Below are 6496 nucleotides of genomic sequence, written 5' to 3'. Positions count from 1 at the left end.
AACAACAGAAATCTGCCCCTGAAGAACAATCAGTTTGGTCACAGCATGGAGGCATCTGTGCTAGTGATGGTCTATGGCAAGCGCCAGACTGGACGTCCGGCATTGCCTGTGTCACTGTCCGGCTCAATGTTAACTCAAGCTCATGGTCTCAGCCATGTCAATGATAAACAATGATGACGGTTCTTGAACATTGGTGGCATCCATTTTTGCAATCAATGGTGTCAGGTCACGTGACAAGTTGTTCTATCTGTCAGGAACATAATGTGAAACCCAGTATCAAACCAAAGAAAGGTTCATTTCCTTTGACATCAGGCCCAGGGGAGGAGATTGTGATTGATTTCACAGACATGATCACAAAAGTACATGGTAAACGCTATGTTTTGGTGATTGTTGATTATTTCACTGGTTGGCCTGAAGCATATCCTGTCGGCCGAGAGGACAGTACGGCTGTGATAAAGTGTCTAATCAACATATACATTCCACATTATGCGGTTCCCCGACCGTGATCAGATCGTGATAACGGCACTCCTTTAAAAATGACACATTTGAGAGTTGTTGAACAGGCCCTAGGCCTCACGCATGCGTATGGTGTAGTCCTTCCATCCGGAACTAGCCAAGGTAAGGTTGAAGTTTGAACTAGACGTTAAAACTAAATTGGCAAAAATCTGTGCACAGACTAAAATTGAACTGGCATCTGCATTTACCACATTGCTCTACATGTCTATCGTTCTTCTGTCAACAGGATCTCAGGCTTTACACCCTTTTGAATTCTTACAGGTCGTCAATTTCCAGGCCAACACGGCGTTGAGAGAAGGACACAGTGCAGCCATTGTCTACATACTGTGTATTTTGATAAACTAACAGCTCTGATTCGAACCTTTTCCCATCAGGTACTCCTGTACCAGCGCAACCCGAGGAACTGCCATTCACCAGTCACAACAGACTGGGTCAGGATCAGAAAATTCGCAGAAAGCTGGAATGAACCACGGTGGTCTCAACTCTATACGTGTGACAGCTCGCACCTCACATTGTGTGCAACTCCAAGGCAAAGGAGACACTTGGTTCCATTTAACATCCTGTGTAGCTTGTGACCCCCCTTCTAGGTCTCTTGCTGACACTGGTTTGGACCTGAGGACTCAGGTCCAAGAGAGGGAGGATACACAAGAGTGGAACGGTAAACAGACACTGAAATTGCCACTGACAACACCAACAGCTCCAAATTATACACAAAACAGGTGATATCTTCACAAGCCCACACACAGAACCATTAGCTCACTGTGTAAGTGCTGATTGTGCATACGGGGCAGGTATTGCAAAACAGTTCAAGGAGAAATTTGGAGTGGAAAAAGTAAGGTGTCAAAATAAAAAACCGGGTGAGTGTGCAGTAACCCGGGAAAGAGACAGGACTGTGTTTCACCTAATAACTAAAGAACAATGCACTGATTTACCAACGTATGACTGTTTCACAAAAAGCCTAAAACACATGAGAGATTGGTGTGTGGCTCATAGAGTAAGAAGTGTCTCGGTACCCCGGCTGGGGTGTGGCTTGGATAAACTAGACTTTAAGAAAGTGCAAAAGATTCTGAGTGAAGTGTTCACGGATGTGGACATACAAATAACCATTTATTCCTTATAATTAAGTTTTCATTATTGTGTGATTTCATTAAGTTTTCATTATTGTGTGATTTTGAGTGTTTTTCAATGTTTTTCAATTTTCAGGTTTAACAGTGTATTTTTAAGAAGTGTTTTCTTACAGGTTTTAAGGTATTGAGTTTTTAAGAAGTGTTAATTTTAAAAAGATAACAAGACATTACTAGAGAGGGTGAATATAACAGCAACAAGATGAAACTGTGGGAAAACTGGATGTTGTTGTATCCCCTGTATTAGGTCACTGTGCAACAGATTAATTGTCACAGCTATTGAAAAGAAAGAATCCCCACCCCCTTACAGTATGCCTTTGTTATCAAGTGACCTAACAGAAGATTAAGTTTTAAGATGTGTGACCTCTCTAAGAGGTCAAGAGAGGGAATTGTGGAAATATTATTCAGAATATGAGTATGAAGGAATTACTATATAATCAATAAGTGAATTTCATTAATAATCATTGCATTGTGTTTGTTTAAATGTGTTTGCTGTGTTGCTCAGTGAAAATTTCTGTTTAAAATTAGACTGCTGCAACAGAAAAACANCAATAAACCATTGTACCTTGTTTTCGGGGTAGAACAGTCAGGGACAGATACAAAGGCAATAATTAAGATAAACATGGTGGAAGCACCAAAGAATAAAACTAAAACATAACCCAACAAAACCATTACCGTAAACAACCCAAAGGGTGAAGTAGTAGAAATTGACTACACCAAATTGAAACCAGAAGACATAATAGAAAAAGCCACAGGATATGGGGAAAACAATTTATGGCTGGAATGGATAATTACCACAGCCAGAGAACAAGGGTTAGATGATTGTGTAGGGTGTGCTAACGCAAGACCCAAACTATACACAGAACCAGCACCCTTGCATCCAGAGATACCTGGGGCTACAGGTGTATGCTAGCCTTGACACGTCAAGCATCACCACCAAATTGTACCACGTTGGCAGCAATATTTCCACCCATATCAAATACTCAAAGGCAGGACCATTCACACCACAAAAAGCAAACTATACTGTTTCAACATTACACGTAACTCACCAACAAAGTACCTAGGGGAAATAAGTAGTGACTGGTGTAATCAATAGTGATAGATAAGGGGACACAAATAGGAACATGGGCTAGAGCAGGATTATATTACTATTGTGGAGATCGTAGACTGTTTACTAGAATACCTAAGGGAGCAAAAGGAATGTGTGCTATGGTAAGGTTGGGAGACCCCGATTGCCTTAATCGGTGAGAAAACTGTAAAGAAGGAAAGTATAAGTTCAGCCACACTTGCCAGAAGACGCAGAAGGCATATCCTCAGGAAGAGGGCAATAGGTTCAAGTGTAGATTTGTCATTAAAAGCCCCACATATATCGATGCAATAGGAATTCCTAGGAGTACCGAATGAATACAAATTAGCAGATCAAGTAGCAGCAGGATTTGAGAACATACCAATAATATCTGCACTTTTCCCAACACCCCTAGCAAAAATGTAGATAGAATAAATTATGTACATTATAATGTGATGAGACTAGCAAACATGACACGAGATGCTGTTGATGGTTTAGCGGAACAACTACACCAACTTCTTTGATGGCCGTCCAAAACCGTATGTCCTAGATATGCTGTTGGCAGAGAAAGGAGGAGTGTGCTTTATGTTTGGAGATCTATTTGTACATATATTCCAAACAATACAGCCCCAGATGGATCGGTTACTAGAGCATTAGAGGGATTGAAGACATTGTCTATAGAGATGAAGGAACACTCCGGTGTAAATAGCCCCTTAGGAGATTGGTTGGATCGATGTTGGGAAAATGGAAAGCCATAGTGATGTCTATTTTAGTGTCAATAGGAGTTTTCCTAGGCATATTAATTACATGTGGATGTTGTTGTATTCCCTGTATTAGATCACTGTGCAATAGGTTAATTGTAACAGCAATTGAGAAAAAAGAATCTCCACCTCCATACAGTATGCCCTATTATCAAGTGACCTAACAGAAGATTAAGTTTTAAGATGTTGTGACCTCTTTATGAGGTCAAGAGAGGGAATGTGGAAATATTATTCAGAATATGAGTATGAAGGATTACTATATAATCAATAAGTGAATTTCATTAACAATCATTGCATTGTGTTTGTTAAATGTGTTTGCTGTGTTGTCAGTGAGAAATTTCTGTTAAAATTAGCTGTTGAAAACAGGAACTGGCTTAACCGCAGCAAGAGGAACTACTGTGCGTAGTGCAGCATCATACAGATCGTTTTGACAAGTCTAACCAACTAACACACACAGAGTTATGAATTAATCCAATGCATATGTTTTAAGTATAATCATGAGTTTTGATGTGTTTTATTGAACCATAGGATTAAGAAGCAACGCTGCATAATCAAAGTATTAATGATTGAGTGTTTTTTTTACTGAAAGTATTTTTACATGTTGTCTTGCGATATGAAACTGTCTCTAGACGACACTTCCTCTTTATTAGCAACACACGTTGCAAAACATGTGTTGCATAGAACATGTTTTACAGAAACTGGTGACGGAGAGACGAGTCAGGAGGACGAGGTGTATAAAGATTGGCTAATAGAAGGAACACCCTTTGAAGATCGAACGACGTCATACTGTATAAATATGTGATGTCAGGAAATGATCTGGGTTGCTGGTTTTTTGTGGCGGAGTGAGGAGATTGTCTGGCAACCCAAAGCTTTGTTACTTTTTACATCTGATAAATAAAACCTTATATTACTTTTGAGCAAATTGTCTCTTCAAATTTCTGAACATGCAGGACTGCCTTAAAAGTCCAACATTACCAATATCACAGTTAACATACGGCTTCTTTAACCAAATATAACTATTATAAAGTGATCGAAGGATCACGTGATCGAAAGAAAACCTGCCGCTAGCATTTAGTCGCTCTAATTACAATGTGTTTGGTTGAAATCAATTTGGGACACAAAGAACGCTTCCGTAAGCTATTATGAAGCGATTGAAGACAAATGGATTGATTAAAAACATTTAACTTGGATATTAAAACAGGGCACCGTGACCGACACTTACCAAAGCTTGGCGCGTGTAAACTGTCGTTAAACCTCGCGATGTTTGCAGAATAAGAGCGGGGTCACGTTTCTTGAACGCCATGAACTAAACGCACGTTTTCGTACGACCCAGCTCGTTTGATATCGTACGATTTAGCCACTTGGTTAACTCGTATGAATTAATGCGAATTCGCCTTGAGGTTTTTCTGTATGCACAAAAATTAAAAAACGATGTTTTTCTTCTTATTTCATCTTGAAACGGGAAATCCAATAAATAAATAAACCAAAACGAAATAACGAACTTAATTACTGTTTTTCTCATTTTTTGGTGATGTTGCACGGATTTCTGCGAGCGCGGCAGCGCGCCTAGAGCTCTTCACCAATGTCGCGATCGATCAGTTATCATGATAACTACGTGTTCGCATCACATAACTTATAAATTACAAAAGTACTTTATGGATTTACACCTTTGCTGCTGCAAGCCAGCTACTTAATTGTTTACTTAAATGTCACATATTAAAAGCAATAATGCTAACAAACTTCGACTGTAAGCTCTGGAAAGTATTGTATGTGAACGTTATAGGCATTGTTCAAAATATTTTTCATCGTCATGTCCTCCTCTCTCAGTGTGACTCTTTTAGTGGGAGTGAAAAGTACAAACAAAGCATATGCAAATGTCTTCATTTCCATTTCGAGCTTCTCAAGTTCGCATGCACTTGATCCCGGTAAGCGGCTGTACATTGCGCATGCGCAAAGCGTGCGCTTAGAAGACCCTGGGAAATCACCCCAAAATGAAAAAACTATAATTAGGGTCGTTATTTCGTTTTGGTTTATTTATTTATTGGATTTCCCTTTTAAGGCTGAAATAAGAAGAAAAACATCGTTTTTTTATTTTTGTGCAGAAAAACGAAATATCGACTTTTTTTCTTTTTCCGTTTGTTATATTGAATGGAATAATCAAATGATCAGATGATACTCCAGTGGGGCAGCGGATGTGTTTTCGCCACCTGAGTGTAAACGCGGAAGCGGCCGTGCATTGAGTGAATTCAGGCTTCGGCTGCTGAGAAGAAGAAAAGCTTAAAGCTTAGCACGTAGCAATACAGGCTACTAGTACTGTTTGCTTTACATACTTACAACAGCAGAACAAAAAATGGATTTCTCCAGCAGCAGCGAAGATGAGTTTTTGTTTTTTGCCTTAATGAGCAAAGGAAGAGAAAAGATATTGGGTTCACCCTATTCTTGAGAAGAGAGAAGAGCACGGGAGTTTAATAGATTGATCCAGGAGTTAAAGCTGTACTGCGAACGTTTTCATCGTTACTTCAGGACGCTGGTCTGGGGGTTAATTAGTTACCAAATGGCATTTGCATTGCAGCTGTACTATTTAAACTGTTGTAAAATATGTGTACACTTGACTTGATGTTTGTTTACATGTGCCTGTGCTTTCTACCTACAAGCAAAACTGCTTAGTTATTGTATATAAATAAAAATAAAGAAATTTGAAGTAACTGATTTTATTTGATTACTTTTACTGGTACCGCCAATATATTTGTAATATCCCATAGGCTACTACAACATAACATGTGAATTGTATTCATATGAAAGATTATATATATGTATGTATATATATATATGTATGTATGTATATATATATGTATGTATATATATATATGTATGTATATATATATGTATGTATACATACTGTATATATATACATACATATATATATATGTATATATATATATATGTATGTATATATATATGTATGTATATATATATGTATGTATATATATATGTATGTATATATATATGAATATATATGATGTATAATA

The sequence above is a fragment of the Triplophysa rosa genome, linkage group LG4 (genome assembly GCF_024868665.1).
Source record: "Triplophysa rosa linkage group LG4, Trosa_1v2, whole genome shotgun sequence".
Classification (NCBI taxonomy): domain Eukaryota; kingdom Metazoa; phylum Chordata; class Actinopteri; order Cypriniformes; family Nemacheilidae; genus Triplophysa; species Triplophysa rosa.
This window is presented reverse-complemented; position numbering follows the sequence as displayed.